Below are 20746 nucleotides of genomic sequence, written 5' to 3'. Positions count from 1 at the left end.
GATGGCCTTATCTGGCATCAATGGTCTCCTGTGGAGACTTGATGCTCCAGCGTAGGGGGATGATAGAGCGGTAAGGTGGGAGTGGGTGAGTGGGTGAGTGGGTGGAGGAGCACCAGCAGAGAGGCAAAGGTGGGGAGGGTGGGATGGGAGGGCTTTGGAAGGGAAACCCGGAAGGGAAACAACATTTGAAGTGTAAATAAATAAAATAACCAATTTTAAAAAGGAGGAAAAAGAAGTCATTAGAAGGTGGATTAATAAATAGTCCATGTAGCAGGATAATGTAACACTCTTCTTATGGCCCTATGGCCTATGGAGCCACAGGTTCAAGAGGCTGAACTTTTAAGTTCAGAGTCATTCTGTGTAAGGAGCCATTGTTTTCATCACTCAATAACGTTTCCCCACATGTGGAGTGGGTTTCCATAAACACAGAGAGGAGCAAGTAAAATTTCGTTAGTTTTTCTTTAGCATTTTATATAAATAAAGTAATAAATCCCATACAAAACAAAATAGGGATAAAACATAATTTGGTCAAATAAAAATATAGCTCTTCAATGTGAGATGTCATTTAAAAAACAAATTAATATCTCTTTGATATCCTTTCTTGAATATAAGAAGTAGGACTTTATTTTGATATTTTTCAATACTAACAATGTATCAGAGTTCTGATATGTAAGCTCCTGAGATTTTTTCCAGCTTATCCAGCACCTAGAGCTTGTCTGTGGTTTATGTCTTGCAATGCTTTGCTGTTGGGTGCACTCTCCCAGGTTGGTGGTTGTGGTCCCAAGACAAGTACTTCAGCTCCATGAGACAAGGGCTTCAGTTCAAGTGGGTGCCTTCTGAGGCTCAGTGCTTTCCTGAAAGATTTGTCTTCACAAACCCTGAAGGAACAGAGATAATCAATGTTTAGCTCAGCCCTGTCACTTCATACAAACACCAGCTGTTATAATTGCAGGTATTAGCACACAGAGGGTTATTTTTTACAAAAACCAACTGTTAAGAAAAAGATTTTAAAAGAAGCTCAAAGCAATCTGGAAGCATGAAACAAAACCACAGAACACGTTTAAAAAGACAGAAAAATTAATCTATCTCTGGGTCACAATTTGTGTTTGTTTTTTTTCAGACAACTTTAAACTGTTAGTTTTTCTTTAATGTATTAAAATATACATAAATCTAGGAAAGGCATATAATATACATGAGCTAAAGATCAGAAATTTCTGATATGTTGAAGCAATAAAGATTGTCTTCTATTCAACTAATTGAATCTCTGTAATTATATTTTCTGTTGGTGTTTAGTGGTAACATTATTAATAGAACAGGAGACATACAGACACATAAAACACACGTTTTGCATTTGTGACATACAGAATGCTAACTTAAGAAATATATCCACAATGACCACATCTGCAGATTTATGCATGGTATTGGTTCATAGACAACTCTAGTGCTTTCTTCATTGGTATCTATGTTTGGTGAATGGTCACCTCTGTCTTTACATCAACAGAATCCTGTTATAGTTTACCTCATAAATTCCACATAGCCTTGCCCATTTCCTTAGCTTCTGACATAATTCTCTCTTTCTGGGCATGCCTACTGCAGCCTTCCTTCCAACTGATGTTTCCTCTGTTCTTATCTCTTCTCCACTCAGGACCTCAGTGGGCCTTGAAACACCTAGTTCCTCCCCTCACCCCAGCATCTCTGCATCCCACCCTCCCTAAAACACTGGATCCTGTGGTTCACTAGCAGCTTGGTCGCTTTTAGCTTCATGCTTTCTTTCCTCTGGCATGTTAGCAATCTGAAGACCTTTGAAAATACCCCTGTAGCTTAGGATTGCTTTGCTTTTTATTGGATGTCTTCTTCTTCTTCTTCTTTTTTTTAAATGCTAAATTTCTTGAACCTTCTGTCAACAGTGATTTTATTTTCCTAAATAAAAATAAATAAATCTGATCTGAAAGAAAAAGAAAGTGCTATCAGGGAAGAAAAATAAACTCTTGGAAACTATGACCTCGGATCATTCTGGGATCTGTTGTTGCTTCACTTTTATCTCCTGTCTTAGTAAAAGTGCAAGGATCACGGTACAAAGTCCCAGTGACCAAGTTACAGACCACAGCACTACTTACACTTACTGACTCGCAGGATGTTGGTCCATGCAGTGGTACTACAAAACCCTGGTGTGAGTAAAATAACTCCTGGGATCTCATCTCTCATGTATGTCCTGCTTGCCTGTGCTCTCCCATGTCTGTGTGAGTGAAGGGTTCTCAGAAAATTAGTGCTGGTTTGTAACATCTTTACCTTGTGCACCACGGATGGTATTAGTGACCTAAGCATGTTTCCTGGAACACTGACCCCAAAGGATATTCCTTAAACACATGCATTAGGAAAGTGTTATGTTCCTCAATGCTCTTAGAAATCGCCATTTGGCTAACCTGTTGCAGGTTTTTATCAAGTTTTACAGTCAGCTCCCACTTCCTCCATTAAAATGCCTTTACAAGCCTACACAACACACTTTTGAAACCACCTGATCAGGTAATATATGTCATGAACTTAATTTTCTGAGATATGAAACTTGTGTCTAGGATGTATTGAGAGAATATAGCTATTTTTATATTATTATATTAATAAAACAATAAAAGTTGAAGGTTTATGTTAGGAAAAATACTGTTAAACATTTTTTTCTAGAAAGAGTTCCAATGCAGAAGTTAGGAGTGGTCCCTGGAATGGCAGGCTGTGCTAGTCTTGTTAGATGCGAGGTGTGCGCCACAGTGGACGAGGATGATTGATACATTTCTAGACATTGGTGATACAGGGACATATTTTCAAAACATATTTATCAAATCCATTCTGGATGAGATAATTTGGGGAGAATTATAACTACAAGTTCTATAGCTAGTTTTGATGTGCAAGCAGATGATATTTTTGTCTAATGAGCAACATAAAAGTGAAATGATAAAGATGTAAAATCAGACTCACCTCATTGGTCAATAATTTATGTGACTTCTTTGGTAACTCACATAACAGCATTTGGATTTAAAAGAATGGTTCCTTTATGTGCTGTGCTGTTGTCCCGACAACACCCACACCGATGACAGACTTTCAGGTTTTTTGTTTTGTTTCTTTCCCTAGCGTTTTCCCTCACTACAGTCTAGGAACAGAATCTACAAAAATAATACGTTGTCCTGATCTGCAACATGTCAGTTTCCACTGTCTAGAGCAGTGGCTCTCCACCTTCCTAACGCCGTGACCCTTTCATACCATTCCTCATGTTCTGGTGACCCCCAACCATAAAATTATTTTTGTTGCTACTCCATAACTACAATTTTGCTACTGTTATGAATCATAATGTAAATAGTTTGGAGATAGAGGTTTGCTGAAGGGACCATGACCCACAGGTTGAGAAGTTCTGTTCAAGATGCTCTCTCCGGCCCATTGGACACGCAAACTTTATATGCCCCAGTACAGGGGAATGCCAGGGCCAAAAAGGGGAAGTGGGTGGGTAGGGGAGTGGGGGTGGGTGGGTATGGGGGACTTTTGGTATAGCATTGGAAATGTAAATGAGCTAAATACCTAATAAAAAATGGAAAAAAAAAACATTTTAACACTTAAAAAAAAAAAGATGCTCTCTCCATGACTGATGTCGTTACCAAGTCTGAGGCCTTTGAGCAGACTATGGAAGAGATGTGATGACCCACTACACCCTAGACCTCTCTGCTTCAGGAGAGCAATCTAAGAATGGTACGACTGTTTTGCAAATTTCCATTAGGACTAAATTTTTGAGACTAGTGAGATAAGTTTGAGAATTCCATCTGTTTGAAGCTGACCTGGCTTGTGAGTATATATATTAAATACTCAAAGAATAACTTCCAAGATTTATGGGTTGGAAAACTCTCTTTTTTTGTGGATCGTCTTAACATCCTACGGAACACAATTTTGAGAATATAGCTAACAACCAAGTGTAACACACACAGGGATCTGAATTGTTACTTCTGTATCCCCTGGAGGTGGGTGGCTTGTTATGGCTAATTAGTGTCACATATCTCTCCATATGTTAGTGATGAGAATCATGAGTTCTCTTTAATAACAACAATAACAAGAGTAATGATATAATTTAACCCTTACTTATTTACTAGGAAGTGTTATGAGAGATTATGTGGATTAATTCACTAAATTTAAAATTTTTATTTATTTGTTTTTATTTTATGTGCATTGGTGTTTTACCAGCATGTATGTATGTATATTGGATCCTCTGGAACTGGAGTTGTAGACAGTTGTAAGCATCCATGTGGTGCTGGAAATTGAACCTAGGTCCTCTGGAAGAACAGCCAGTGCTAATAAATACTGAACCATTTCTCCAGGCCTGAAATAATTCACTTAATATACACAGAGGTCTTTGAGGTAGAAAATATTTATAGCAGTTACGTTTCTGCCTGCTGCGACAAAATCCCTGACAAGAGCCACTTAGGGAAGGAGGGAGGATGAAAGGAAGGAAGGACAAAAGGATGGACGAATAGAAGGAAGAAAGGACTTTGTTTAGTTCACAGCTTGAGGGTAAGGTCCATTATGGAAGAGTAGGTGTAATGGGAAGGCTTGTGGCTGTGGGGACGAGGGTGTGAGGCTCTTTGCTCTCACCTGGGCAGACTAGGAAGCGGAGAGAGGCATGCTATCAAAGACAAGGAAGTTCCAATGTTATTGCACTGGGAAGTGTAGAGTCTGGTTTCAAGCTTACTCAAATGGCTAGAGGGTCCATCTTCTTAAACATCGCCCTGTTCTACTCTTCTCGACAGTTTCAAAGCACTTATATTTTAAGCCTCATTTTTAAATTCTTCTTTCTGATGGAACACACATTCTGTTGTCTGCATCTCAGGATTTTATTCTTGGCCTAAGAACTAAGTTCAGAAAAGCTGTATGTAGGTGTGAGAAATGTCACCACAGAGAGTATTTCTGTTACTGGCCCATTCAACTGCTTTAGTGGTGTTTAAGGGTTAACATTTACTTTTGGATTAAAATACTATACATTTTAAGGGCTAGGAATGTAGCTCAGTGATACAGCTCTTGGCTGACATGCACATGACTGTTGGTTCAATCCCCAACTCAGCAAAGAAGCAGAAAACCAAACATAAAGCAAAATGAATTTAATAATGACAATACATAATTATCAACTGATGGGCAACTCCTGGGAAACAGAGGCTGTGACTGGCCACTGGAAGGTCATCTCAGTGAAGCTAAGAGCTTGACTAGGTGGTCCTCTGATATTTTAAGCACTTATATTATGTCAGTCATATAGGAAACACAGAGTAATACTTTTTTATTAAAAGAATTCACAGACATATGACTTATATGCCTCATTTCCTTTGATCCTTAGCATTCTTCCATGTAGGATATTTTAACATCATTGCAGACAAGGAAACTTAGGATATGTGCCTAGTGCTTGATACCTGGTAAGGCAGGAGTCATGTGAGGATGTGTGCTTCTAATGCTTGTGATTTGAATATGTCATTTGGCCAATCATCTGTATGGCAAGATGCAAACATAACAAAGTCTTTTACAAGCCTAGAACCAGGGAACTGCTTGCATACAGCTTTCAGAGGCTAACAAGAATTCTCCAGAGTATGAGAAGTTACTTAAACTAGTCTCATTCTTGTCTAAAAAACAAACAAACAAACAAAAACAAATAACAAAAAAACCCAAACCTGGTCCTACTTTGGAAAATGTTAGAGGCCATAAAAACAGTGTGCAGTGTTTTAGGTTTAATTAATAGCCAGTGTGGGTGAAAACAGGCCAGTTTTGATATGTACTTACTTTGATTGTTCATAACCCAAGTTGGCCTTTACTTACTATGTGGCTGAGGCTGGCCTTGAGCTCCTCCTGTTTCTGCCTCGCAAGTGTTGGGATTATAAGCATGGGATCCCAGGCCCAGGCAGGGCGTTATCCACCCAGTTGGCACAATAGCTCCTGAATTCTGCAGAGGATGTTACTAATGATATCTGCCGAGCTGTTCCCACAGCAGGAGAGAGAAACCTTCCAGGCTCTACTCTACCACTCCATTTCATTCCCATGCACTCTAGATGAGGTCAGTGGGTAGTTAGATTAAGTGGCTACTATTACATTTCTTAAGTACGGCTCTCTAGACATACCCGTTCTTCTCAACTGCACCCACTTAACTGGATAATTAATACATACAGGGTGTTTTGACAGTGACAGGTTAATTACCTTAAAAACAACTATGTGGAACGTACGCGGAAAGCACATTTCTCTCTTAAAATTTTACTGGAAATGTCATAAAGGGGAGGTGTGCATGTATAGTTTCAAGTAGACAGCAGATCGGAGAGGACCGGAGAAAAGTCAGCGATGAATAATGCAAAGTGGTAACTGCTAGAGTGTTTGCTAATTTGGACGGGATTACGAAATCGCGCATCTCAGAGTTGGAAGGAATCTTAAGGGACAGCCTGGAGCAGGGCCCAGGCTTCAGGCAACATCATTATCCTTATTTCCAGATGAGGCAGGAAGGTCCAGGAAGGTTGCACAATCTGCCTGAGGCCAGCGGCTGACAGGTAGGTAAGAAGGCACCAGAAGAAAGACTAGCAGTTTTTCTAGCATTACTGCTTTTTTTGTGTGCTGGAAGCCTTTAGCCTTGGTATGAATTTTGACTCCTCAGAAGTAACAAAGCCCCTGGTTTTCTCTGGAAAGGGAACCCAAGAAAGCAGATACAGTATTCCCCTCAGAGGTTCTTTTCAGAAAGAACTTTTATCCTCAAGATGTCAAAGACAGTGTGAGCACAGTTTGTTGTCTGTTTTAAATCAGTGTTCAACTCTCTTTCTCCTATAGTGGCACAACAGTGTGGAAAAAACCATAAAATCCCAGTGGGACTGGACAGAGATTTCCTAAGTGTGGTGCATACATTTGTGCATGGATTGGCCCAGGAAGGATGAGGCACAAATGTCAGTGGAGCAAGCCTAGTGAGGGAGGCAAGCCCTACAAATGATGACCATTGGAGATCATGTCATGTATACTTAATGGGTTGCCATGTGGGTGTGATTTTATAATAACTTGGGCCAAGTCCTGGATTCTGAAATTCTCTTTTAAAATTTGGAATATGCATAGGTTGTATATTAATGGGTATCAGTGGAAGCCCCAGCTTGGCCCTTGAATGTCCCCCAAATATTCATGTAGTCAATGTCTGGTTCCCAGTCTACAGCACCATTAGGAAGTGGTGAAATGTCTGTGTGGGGCCTAATTGCAAGAAGTTTGGTTATTTTGGGATTGGCTTTGGAAAGAATATTTGACCCTGGTCTGGTTCTTTATTTTTGATCCCTGCCACCCTGAAAAAGAACAGGCCTCTGTATTATAAAATCACATAAAAATATACTGTGTCACGACATGCCGAGAGCAATAGCAACAAGCAACCAAAGAGTAACTTCTGAAAGAATTAGACAAATAAACTGTTTCTTTTTCTAAGTTGATTGTCTTAGGTGCTTTGCCATAGTAACTGAAAACTGATGAATGCCATGTAATATCTTGATGAGTTCTCATAATATGAACTAAACAAGTCCCCTTTATTTCTATTCCCTCTTCTGGCTTTCTAATAACTACCATATGCTCCACATTTAGGTCATCAAGGGCTTAGTCGTTTCTCACAAGAAATTTAATTTGATGTCTTCTATCCACTTAGGGACACCAGACTGCAACTGAAGGAAAGTAATGTCACTTCAATTTATTAAAAATATGCGCATTACTTTGGTTAAGTAATATTGTCTAAATAAAACTGAGCCTCCCCAAGGCGATCTCTGCAGGGACTCATGTCTAGATCTGGAGAAACATTCAGAACAATTGAGAAGCAATCTAGTTCTTCAGTTGACTGGAAAGTGCAAAGTAAATATTAACTATTACTGTTTTTTCCTTGCAAAAATACTCCAAAGATCTTTTCTTTTCTATTGCTTCACACAACTCTGGCAAATATAGTCTATCTGATTGAGTTTTATTTCACTCTCCACTGCTTTCTGGCTTAGTTCTTTAGCTTACCTGGCAGATTGTTGAAGGCCCTTTGGCTGAAGTTTGTGCAACCAAGGATGCAATTCTAAAACCAATCAGGGAGCAAGAAGCCATTCTCTCCAAAACCAGAGATGCTGGCTTCATTCTTGGCAGGAAATAAATATCTCACCGTGTACCTTGTAGGTAATCTCAACACATGGCTTGAAAACTTTAGTTTTGTGGGTCTGTGGGCTGAACTACTTCTGGCTCCCAGACAGTGTGGGAATGAGGGAGTTTTGTATTTATAGTCAGACAGTTTCCAGTGATCTTTGGGGAATCAAGTTTCCTAATCTATCAAAATTGCTCCTCATGCAACAAAAAGTTTAACATCAGCTTTGAAAATACACCCAAATTGAATTTGTTTTGATTGAAAGATATAGCCCAGCAATTTTGCTGGTGAAAAGAGATGTAGCTAGATTTTTAAAGCAGAGTTTCATTGTCACTGAATTAACAGAAAGAATGACGCATGGAATCTGAAACAGGTGTTTATGTGAATCTTCAGCTTGAGCAGCAGTTGGGAGTGCACAGTATTATTAATTCAGGAGTCAGCAATTATCCTTTTAAGAAGTGGTATTATTAATAGTATGCTATTGGTAATTTAGCCCAATTACAATGATGCTGTATGGTTCAGCATATGAATGTGTGAGCTAGAAGCTATTATACAAAGATACACTTAAAACTTTACAAGATGAAGCCAAACTAAAATTCATTCAGAGAGAGGGAGACAGAGAGAGAAGGTGGGAGGGAGGGAGGGAGGGAGGGAAGAGGAGGAGGAGGAGGAGGAGGAGGAGGAGGAGGAGGAGGGAGAGAGAGAGAGAGAGAGAGAGAGAATCTGTGTATTAAATATAAAACTGTTCAGTAACATTTGACATTTGAGATTAACCATAAATCTCTGCTTTAAACTTCACTTCATTCTAAGGAATATGAAAGTTAGAACTTTTATTGTGAAAGTCATGTTGGCCACTGACCTGTTTTTACAGGTGTTTTAAACAAAATGTATTTAACAATGCTTGGAGCTCAGTGAATTTAGTACTTTTCCAATAACTCTGAGGCTGCGCACCTCGAATTTTGAAAACATGCAATCCAGACAAACTAAAAGCTAATGCTGTTACAGTAATATTTCCTGAAAATAATTTTGGTTTTGGAATCATAGGCAAGGTTGTACAGGTGTGCGTGCCCACAGGCACACTTGTGCCAGGGTGGACAGGGGTTGAAACAGTGTCCTTGAACTCAAGATATACCTGAGGAAGATCTTGAACTCCCAGTCCACCTTCTTGAGTGGTGGGATTACAAGCAAGAACCACCATAACCAGCCTTGTACAAGTATTAAAAAAAAAACAAAACAAAAACCCAAAATCTAACATAGCAATTCATGTATCCATGAAAATGTTCTGCAAACTTCTCCCTGAGAACTCTGACAAATTGCAAAGTTCAGAGGCAGGGTCTTTTGAAAAGTGCAGTTGTGTGGTGTTGACATGGTTATTGTGTCTACAACCAGGAGAGAATCTGTTGGTTACATTGGCAGTTTTGACTTGGGATTAATCTAGATTTCCTGGATGTAATTCCCATAAGAACGGATGAGTGTGTACATTCATTTGACAGGGTCTCTCAGGTTTTCTAAGAGACATTCACAGGCAAGTGAATGTGAAATAAGAGAACCCCTGCAGATAGAGGCAGCCATGCAGAATCCACCCGGGGCTCTTGTGAAAGCTGGGCTGTGGGACTTTTAACTCTCCCACCTCAGCTTTGCATTCTGAAAGGAGACTATCAGAAAGGAGTGCCTGCTGGGGCGTGAGTGGATCCTACTGACAAAAACGCCCCCCCCCTCCCCCGTGTGTCTGTGAGAGTTAATTTTATGTGTCAGTTTGACTAGGTCAGTTACCCAAAGTTTTGGACAAATATTACAGTGGGTTTTTGGGGGGTGATTTTTTTGAAAGATGAGTCTAATATTTACATTGGTAGACTTTGAGTAAATTTACCCTTCCTGTTGGGAGTAGACATCACTCAGTCAGTTGGAAGCCATAGTAGAAAAGATTGATTTCTCTAGAAGACAAAAAGATTCCGCCCGCAGATCCCTCTTCCCAGGTGTCTAGCCTGTCCTGCAGAGCTTTGAATTCCTCAAGCCTCCCCAGTTGTGTGAGCCAAGTCCTTAAAATAACAAATCTTGTCGGTTCTGTTTCTCTGGAGCAGCCTGACTAGTACTGCACATAACTAGTGTTGCTTCATACACACTGAAGCAAACATGTGCTTGAGACACCACTGAAAACACTAGGTCACATTGAACAGCCAGGTCACAGTAGAGGCTGCTACCCTGGCTGATCCCTTGTGGCTTATTAAAAGTATCCAAGATTCTAACTTAGCAAGTTTGAGTCCGACCCAGGCATCTACAAACAATGTTTAAAGAGCTTACCAGCTCCCAAGTAATGCTATCTACAGCCATATGCTCATAATTGTTGGGTAAAACAATAGGCATCCCTTAGGGCTATGCAAAGAGGATTGAAAACAACAGGTAATCTTAATACACAGCAATCTATTGAAAGAATTTTAAATGAGAGATATACTACTTGGCTCTTTGTAAAACACATCAGTGTCCCATGTAGGACAGTATTGTCATTTATTTTCTCACCTAAAAAGATTTATTAGGTAAATATTATGTTCCAGGTTTTAGACTGGGATCTGAATGACAATAGTTTTAATAAAATTTGGTTTGTAGATTTTAAGGGTTTAAAGATATATACTTTAAAAATATCACATTTATTTATTGAAGTTGTAGGTGCTTAAATCATGTGTAGTGTTTGAAAACCCTTTATTATAATTATATTTATTCTAAATATTAGCTTTCAGTTAAAAACTGGTAGAATAAAGGCCTGAATTTATATGATCTGACTTTGACATCTGCAGCCTTAAATACCTAATGTATAGTATAATCTTGGATTACAGTAATCCCAGAAACTGTGGGACATTGGTATGTTCCTGCAAACAAAACAAAACAAAACAAAACAAAACAAAACAAAACAAAACAAAATATAGGATTAACTTTAAAGCAGTATCTTTTTTTTCCCTCCAGGATGTTAGGATACTAAGCAGGGTAACTCAGAATCCCAAAATAACTGTTGACATTTTTGGCATTAGGATATTAACTTGCAAAGATGATTCAGGAAAATCCCTTCTCACTGTGTAATAGTTGTTTTGTAGCTAGAGTAGGGCACATTAAGGAGAGCACACTACACTTGCAAAGACTTTGGAGATAAGTTCATCTAAAGCTCTCTCGGCCAAGAGAAGGGGCTCATGCTGAAGGAGACAGTTTGTGGGTGAAGATGCTCACTGAGTTAGCAGTAGTTGAAACAACCTCAAACTTAACTATGTTCTAACAACTGCATGTTCACACGGTAAACCCTTTAGTGGACATTTTGATCATTACGACCTGTCTTCCTCATCAAAATTGCTCCTTTCAAGGATAGGGTCAGGAGTCCATCTGATTTCATAACATTAAGAAAAGAGATCAATTAATGTAATAAAATAGATACTTTATAGTGCTAACTAACCACTATCACTCTAAAGAGAAACATTAATTTTTAATAGCTTTAAGGGGATATGAATTAGGATAGCATTTGACTTCGCATTCGCATCAAGTGCGTGCTGAAGGAGGAGAAGCTTCCAGATGTTGAAAGAGGAGGAGCTTCGTGGTAGATGCTGAGGGGGGAGGAGCTTCCTGATGTGAAAGAGGAGGAGCTTCATGGTAGATGCTGAAGGGGGAGGAGCTTCATGGTAAATGCTGAAGGAGGAGGAGCTTTCTGATGTTGAAAGAGGAGGAGCTTCGTGGTAGGTGCTGAAGGGGGAGGAACTTCCTGGTAGAGATTGCACTGTTTGGAACTGAGTTTTGGTTTCCAGCCAACTTCCTTCAAGGTTTTGGGCTTCATCATCCTGGCTATATGTTTATATTAATAGAAGATGTGATCCCGAGGTGCCCTTAGATAAAAGGAAAATGGATGTGCTAAACCAGAAATGTGTGCTACATGAAGGGAACCAATTAATAGAGAGCAGAAAGAAGGAATGGGTAGACTGAGAAAGAGATGAAGTGCAGAGATTCTCGATGTCTTTCCAGGCTCCAGTGCCATAAGTACCACAGAATCTCTGCAAATGGGTTCCCTGCAATATTTCGTATCTTCTGATTCTGAAACCAGCTGATAATGGTTTCTGTCATTCACAGCCAAGATAGTCCTAATAATTATTTCCTTGGGGAGTAGGGGGATTTTTTTTAAACAGGCTTGGAGGATACATATGTTCTCAGAAAGCCCAATCCCCAACTCTATGAATGTACTGGAAACTTACTGATTTGTATGTATTTCCATGTTGACAATGCCGTCCCAGAGATAAGTGTTTACAATTGCTTTAAATCCCTTCATACAAATGCTGGAGCTGAAGTCAGCATAAAAAAAGCAAAGCAAGACAGCATGAGCAGGCTGTGCCTCAGAGAGCTGGTTATTATATCACATGCAGTGATTTATAGGTTCAGTCTGCCTTTACCTAAATGTCTAGTTATTTAACAGCTGTCGTGAATCAGCCGGATAGAGGATTAAGGGGGGAGGGTTGGAAGGGGGAGTAGGTAAAAAAATAAAACAAGCCCCAAACCACTTTAATCTTACTCTACAATGGAGGAACAAGTTGAGTCAGGTCTCCTAAGGTAATTTTGGTGCTCTGATGCTTCTAAAGGGAAGCATTGTTTAGCTGGAAGGTGAGGCAGCTTTTCATAGATCACTGGGCTGTTTTCATGTTCACGCTGTCAGTGAGGGAGGAAGAGCTGAGTACAGGTTAGAAAGCAATGCATCCATCTTCACTGAGCACCAATCAAAACAGCTCCAGCTTAAATGGTCTTAAACAATTTTATCCAGAAGTTCAGGTGAGAATATGAGAACATGTAGTATACAATAGCACCCGAGGTGCCACACAGAAATCCAGGTAGCATCTTGTTGGAATAGTTAGCATACAAAACTCCACGTGGCATTTGGTTAAAGCCACCTAGATTGCATTCAATCTTGATACCTGTCTTAAATGGCAATAGCCAGGAAGGACTGACAAAGTGAAGGCTTATTTTTGCAAGATTTTTTAAACTTGGGAGTTTGTGGAGGAAAAGACAACCTACTGAGAATGTCTACAAGTCTCTTCTGAGAAGAGACTTGGTACCTTTTATATTTCCCTGACTTTCTGCATGGCCAGTTTTTGGGTAAGTTTCTTCCTTTGCATACAGGACAATTGAACACATCACTAACAATGAGCATGACAAGAGCTGTCTGTTGAGTGTTACTCCTATGGGCATATGAAGCCCTCAAAACCCCTCTCTGTGGTGGATACAATCTTATTTTATAAATGAGTAAAACAGTGCAGGATTGGAGGCTACGTATATAACAATCTTGACTGCTCAATGCCATCTGATTTTCTAGATAGTTCTAGTCTCATTCCCAACATTCTACTCTCTCTAACAAATGGGCATACTTCTAAGCAAGAAATTGTTTTTTAAACTCTGTTACTCATCCAAACACTTATAAAATTTAAAGTAACATTTATATTATTTATTTATTTATTTATTTATTTATTTGTATGTGGTAAACATGCTATAGTGCCGTGCATGTATTGAGCTCAGGGGACAGCTTGCAGGAGTCAGATTTTACCTTCCATCACTTGGCTTCTGGGGATCAAAATCAGGTTGTGAGGCTTGGCAGTAATCACCTTTACGTTGAGACATCTTGTCAGCCTCCCTCCAAACATTTTTAGCCATTATCTTCCAACTCAATTAATGTTGTATTTTTCCCTGTCTCCTGGTGACCTCTAAAATAGAAACTAGTCTGCTTAATATTTCTACACATTGTCTTTTTGCTAATGGCACCTGGCAAGAAAAAGTGCAGAATTCTTCGACAATGAGGCAATGTTTGTGCTGCACCTGGAGAGGGGGAAGCTCACCAGAAGGCATGAAAGAGGACGGAGATCTTGAGAAGCTGTCTCAATCTGTGGGAAAACACTGAGGGGAGTGAGAAGTTGGTGGAGCGGCTGGTGCTGGAAACCTTAAAGAGTTCCTTTGGGGTAGGACTTTGTTACCTTGCTGAGGTGTTTTTGGTCTTTTGGAACATGAGCAAGACTTTGAAAGCCATTGGAAGGGGTAAATTGACCATGCTTTGTTTTGTTTGTGGAAGGTAATTCTGGCAATGTCTCAGAGGATGAATGCAAGACCGGCTGATCCTGAGGATGACAAGTTTGATAGTTTTGCAAGAAGGAAGATACGAGGTGAAGGGGAAAAAATGAAAGCTGTATCAGATAAATAGAACCACAGGGACAAAACTAGGGAGAAAGAATGAAATTAGTATTGGCATAGATTAGTGATTTGACGTGACTTGAACATTGATGGCTTGGTGACATAGCAGAAAGGAATTGAGGAAGAGGAACTGAGGGTGGCCTGGGTGTGCCAAAGAAAGTTATAGTGCTTTCTGTATGAGCAGAGACACAAATATTAACTTCTGTTAAATTTAGTTTGACTTGATTTTTTGAAAATGATGGTCTTATTTAACTTAACATACCATTATGTTAAGAAAGAAAAAAGGAGAAAGAGAGGAAGAAAGAAAGAAAGAGAGAGAGAGAGAGAGAGAGAGAGAGAGAGAGAGAGAGAGAAAGAAAGGAAGAAAGAAAGAAAGAAAGAAAGAAAGAAAGAAAGAAAGAAAGAAAGAAAGAGAAATTACCTAAAATCTCCATTCCCTCTGGAATTTCAACTATGAAATTGTATTTTGTGACAGAATGAGATATTTTAAAGTAACTACCTCTCTCTATAGTGATATAACTAAAAGACAGTTCCAGTGGGATGTGTGCTTGTTGTGTTATCTACTACTTGGTGACTCAACATGAGATCAACTTAAGGGGAAAGTTTGGCTATAGATTTGGGGGAGTGTTGTATCAGAACAAATTTGTTAAAATCAACTATCTGAATTTTATTTCCAGATAGAATATAATTTAGCACAGTGCCAAGAATATTGCATATTCTACACAAGTTAAAACTCTAGCTGGCCTCTGAGCCTAATGAGGCTAATGCATTCCTTTAATTCCAACAACTGGGAGACAGAAACAAGTAGATAGATCTCTGTGAGTCTGAGACCAGCTTCTTCTACATAGTGAGTCCCAGGCCAACCAGGACATCATATTAAGATCCCATATCAAGCTAACCAACCAACTAACCAAGACACACATCCACAAAGGCATGCAGATGCCTGTGTATACACACATACAAACACACACATAAACACATGCACACAGTATACCACCATTGCCATACAGAAAACAAAACATTAAAAAAAAAACCTGTTCAATTGATACCAACTTTAAGGCAAACTGGCCAAACAATGTTCTAATTTCAACACAATAATGAACTTATCAAATCGACAAACATTTGTGACAAAATGGCAACTTATCTAAAGGAGCCAGAGAAAGGGTGAGGAAGGGGACTTTCACATATGGCAGCCTGTGATGGGTCTAAATCCTGGACATGTCTGGGACATTTTCCCAAAAGCTGGTACAGTTAAGAAAGCAAAAAGTAAAGCTAAGATTGGAAAAAAATGCTGTGGTGGCTCATGCCTTGAATATCAGGACTCTAGGCAGAGGTCAGTTTGTTCTGTATAGCAAGTTCTACTCCAGCCAAAGATATGTAGTGAGACTTTGTCTCAAAACAAACAAACAAACAAACAAACAAACAAAGAAACAAAAACGAAACAAAAAGGAACAAAACCTAATCCAAAACAACAAAGAAATACTTAAACCCAAGAAGTTTTGTACAGACCATTTAAAAATTATGACAAATGGTCTGACCTCCAGTGGATCACATAGATCTTCTCTTCCAAACTTTCTTACCTCCTCTCATCCCATTATCCCAGCCCCTCAAACTCCAGTTCTCCACTCTGGGAAGCTGAAGGCACCTCCAACAATGGAAGCAGGTACTTTAACTACAGATTTTTCACCTCTCGCTCCTCTCTTCCAAATCTAATCCCCCAGTCTCTTCTCCAGCTTCGTAGCAGATTACCTGCTCCAGTCTTTCCACACTGTCTGGCCCACTGAAGAAAACATAAGGAATAAATAATCCCAATCAACAAATTTAAAAAAATGGTGGTGGTGGGGAAACACACACACACACACACACACACGCACAGACACACACACACGCACAGACACACACACACACACACAACAGCAAAATAACAGCAATCAATAATAACTGATCATTGATACCTGTCAACATCAGTAGTCTCAATTCCCCAATAAAAAGATACAGACTAACAGAATAGATACAAAAATAGGGCCCATTCTTCTGCTGTATTTAAGAAATACACCTCAACATCAAGGTTAGACATCACTTCAGCATAAAATGATGGAAAAGATAATCCAGGCAAATGGACCTAAGAAGCAAGCTGGTATAGCCTAGTTAATATCTGATAAAATGGACTTCAAGCCAAAACTAATCTGAAAAGATGGGGAAAGATACTACATGCTCATCAAGGGAAAGATCCAACAAGAGGACATTGCAATTCTTAACATCTATGTACCAAACACAAGGGCACCCTCGTTCATAAAAGAAACACTACCACAGCTTAAATCACAAAGTGACCTTCACACATAGATATGGAAGACTTCATTACTCCACTCTTACCAGTAGACAGGTCATACAAACAAGAACTGAACAGAGAAATGCTGGAGCCAACAGATGTTATAAACCAAATGGACCTAACATATTTACTGAACATTTCACAAAAACATTAAAGAATATATTTTTTTCTCTGTACCTCACCGAACTTTCTCCTAACTTTTTCACATACTTGGACACAAAGCAAGTTTCAACATATACAAGAAAAACGAAATAGCACCATATACCCTATCTGACCACCACAGATTAAAGCTGGATATCAAAAACAGCAGCAACAAAAGAAAGCTTAAAAATTCATGGAACGTGAACAACTCTCTACTGAAGGAAAAATAAGTCAAGACAGAAATTAAGAAAGAAATTAAAGACTTTCTAGTATTGAATGAAAATGAATACACAACATATCCAAATTTATGGGACATAGTGAAGGCTGTTCTAAGAGGCAAGTTCATTACACTTAGTTAAAAAACATATATTGTAGGTAGCTCAGACTTGATTTAGATGTAGATGATTTAATAAAGTGTATAGTTTGCCCTCCTCCAATTGATCCTCTCAACAGCATTATTATCATGGTCAACAACAGATCCTGCTGTATGGACTCTGTTCCAAATTGGCTAAATCAAAATTCCTAGGACTGAACTCCAGGTAGCCTCATCTTCCCAAAAATCTTAAAGTTGGAGAACCCCAAGTGTAATGTCATCGGACCGAGAATAAGATCAAATGGACAACATGGAGGCAAGTCACGACAAAGAACATATATTTCTATAAATGAATGTGATTGCATATTGGATAAAATGTTTGCATTGTCCCTACACTCCTAATGAGACACTGGAGACAAGGCTCATAGAAAAGGTGATAAGACTGAAGCCATAAAAGTGTGCTGTAATCCAATAAGAACAGCATCCCTATAAAAAAGAGCAAGATTCTCTGTCTCTCTCCCTTCCCTCCTCCTCTCTCCGCTCTCTCCCATCCTCTCTCGCATCATACAAGTACTAGAATAAGAGGGTAGCCTACTGTAACTGGTAACAGCTCTCTCACCAGGCAATGGACCAGCTGACCTTAAGCTTTTGCCTTTTCAAGCCACCAGAGTTGTAAAAAAATGTTCATTATTTAAGCCACCAAGACTACACTCTTTAACTCCTCGGATGATTTGTCAATTAGAAGGCAGCATTACTATTTAACATTGGATTTTTGTATGCTTCTTCAAAAATCACACTTCTACTCACCAAGTAAATCTGTTTTATCTTTTAGTCATAGTTAAGTGTAGTTCTCATTTGTAAGAGGTAAATGACTCAGAGGATGTTAGTTGAGTAATAAAACACATTACTTCAAATATACTCAGGTGGAGTCAACATTTAATATGCATCTGTTTTTTCTAGGGGTTTTAGTGAACTCAAATGGCCTTTGCAGAATATGTTTAGAAGAATATGACAGTGATGCTTCAACAGTTAAATAAGATTTTATCAGTAATAATAAGAACCAAATACATTTCTTTTTCTCTTTGGAAGAAATTTATTTATTTTTCTTAGAAATTGGAAACTTAGTTTTCCTTTCTGAAATATTTTAAAGATTTCTTTCTTTCTCTTTCTTTCTTTCTTTCTTTCTTTCTTTCTTTCTTTCTCTCTCTCTCTCTCTCTCTCTCTTTCTTTCTTTCTTTATGTGTGTGCGCGCGCGTGTGTGTGTGTGCGCATGTGTGTGTTTGTGTGTATGAGTATATGCTATATGTGTGTGAATTCCAACCGAGGCCAGAAGAGAGTGTCAGGAAATCTCTGCAATACATAACTAATTTCATCATTGAGTTAGGAAATGAAATATATTACTTAAAAATCAGTGTGACTTTTCCATGTGCTTCAAAAGGCATACAATTTTCAATGAACTTAAATACTTAAAATAGAAGCCTTAAAGTCACTTCCTACTCAAAGGTTTGAAAATAGTTGGAATTTTGTTTTTACTATATTAATTTATTAGTGTATACCTAACACTTAAAACCTAGTAATTTTATATGGCTAAGACATTATTATAAAAATTTTAGAAAATTATATGAATGAAATATAACCTGGTGAGTATTTAATCTAAGGAAATACATATTCGTGAACATATATAGTATATCGACAAGTGTAATTATTTTAAGATTTAAGAAAGAATAAATTCTTTCCAAATGAGGAATCAGGAAACTTTCTTTGTGGAAAAGAGAGAATGTAAGCAAAGTGTGGGAGTTAGAGGTAAGTTAGACATACTGTTTTATTGGGAGGAGTTGAATATGCTTAGGGCCAATGCTGCCTCTAAGTCCCTGAAACACCAGTTCTTTGGGGTCTTGAAATGCTTTTGGATAGATTGCTTAATCTTAAAATATCTGAAACCAAAAGTTCAGCCCATCCTTCACAGCTTTTCCACCCTACATTAATTTCCACCCCTTTTTGCTGTCATTAGTATTGCTATGTCTTAGCTGTTTGGGAATTGGAAGTCATGAAGTCATGAAATCAAGGAGAAAACCATGAAGCTATCCATTCATTTTAACCCTTTGTATCTTCATGTGAAAGTGCTGTTACCAATGCTTCAAGGCTCACAAAATAGTGGAAAGATTCCATGAAGAGATATGAAAGAAGACAGAGCATGGAACCTGGCCTCCGTGACAAACGCAGTCAGTGTTCACTGGTGTGCAATACAGATTTTTTTTCTGGTAGTCTTTATAAAGTGCCTCCTGAATTTATTTTCTTCTTTGCTCACATATGATCAATCATTTTGGAACTTCTGCCAGTATTATCAGTGGCTATGACCAAGTGTTCTCTGAGCTTGGATCAACCCAATAGCCCGTTGGGTTTTTGTTTTTTGTTTTTTGTTTTGTTTTTCCTTGTTTTTTGTTTTCCTGTGCCTACTCACAATGTGCTGCACACTGCTGGAGGAAATCATGGTGGTGGATTTGGTGTCTTACTAAATCCTAGGCACCCATTACCCACAGTTCCACTCGTCAATGCTGTGGTCTATCACTGTTCACTTTTATTCTGTAATTGCAGAAAGCCTTTCCTGCTTACATTACTTATACAGAAGACAAAAGCTACTTAAGGAAGGATGGGTTTATAATGCCTCACATCTGGAAGATGAAGTCCATTGTGGTGGGGGGAGTAAACATACAACAGGGGCAGGAGGCAGCTGGCTGCTCTGTAGCAGAGATCAATGAAGGCTGGTGCTCAGCTGGCATTCTTTGCATTCAGCTCAGGACTCCAAGCCATGAAGTCATGCTGACTGCACTTAGGATAGGTCTTCCCACCTCAACCTAATTTCTAAACTCCTTCACAACTGGCCAGAGGCTTGTCTAGATTTGTTGAAATGGCGATCAGTATTCACCATCACAAGTCGACCCTTTGTCTACCTGACATCCAACTGTGTTACTTTTAAGCCACAATCCTCTACTCTTTGTCCCCAGAAGCTCATGTCATCTCATAACACAGCATGCATGCCACCCAACCTCCAAAATCCCATAGTCTAACAGTTCAAACTCTGTTCAAAGTTAGAGTGGAGTGTTTTCTGAAACCCGGGCAACCTTTCCACAGCGAGCGCAAGTAATCTCAGGATTACACACTACCAAAATAAAACGGCATTCCTGTCCTCAAAGAGAAGAATTGGGCATAGCAGGGGAAAATGTGAATCAAAACAAAACTAAAACCCAGCAGAGAACACAGCAAATCCTGCAGCAGCTTGTTGTGCGAACGCCTTTAATACGCAGAGCTGCTCACCTTGCCTGCAATAGCAGGCTCTCTCCTTTCTTCACCGAGTGACACATTTTTCACATCTTTTCTCTCCCACGGTTGCTTTCTCTCACTGCAGACTTGGATACAAGCAGTGAGCAGAAACCATAACACAGACCGAATGGTATCCTGCTTTGCCATTTCCCCTGCCAAATACATTAGTTCATCACTTTCAAAGTTAGCTTCACTCAAGTTGTCAGGACATGAACAAAATGTAGCCAGATCCTTTGCCAGAATAGCGCATGAATGATACTAGCCAAGTTCTCAATAGAATCCTTGTTTCTCTATGAAACTCCATGAACCAGAC

The 20746-nt window shown here is 39.1% G+C and overlaps 1 long non-coding RNA gene across 1 annotated transcript in view; it reads right to left on the bottom strand.

The window, feature by feature from the left end:
• Nucleotides 1–504: 504 nt before the first annotated feature.
• The window catches only part of Wincr1 (WNT induced non-coding RNA 1), a 34304-nt gene continuing 14062 nt past the window's right edge, over nt 505–20746 (bottom strand). The window contains exon 3 of the long non-coding RNA NR_033533.1: nt 505–878. This is a non-coding gene — a long non-coding RNA (WNT induced non-coding RNA 1). The remainder of the gene's footprint in view (nt 879–20746) is intronic.

The sequence above is a fragment of the Mus musculus genome, chromosome 4 (genome assembly GCF_000001635.26).
Source record: "Mus musculus strain C57BL/6J chromosome 4, GRCm38.p6 C57BL/6J".
Lineage (NCBI taxonomy): Eukaryota > Metazoa > Chordata > Mammalia > Rodentia > Muridae > Mus > Mus musculus.
This window is presented reverse-complemented; position numbering and strand designations above follow the sequence as displayed.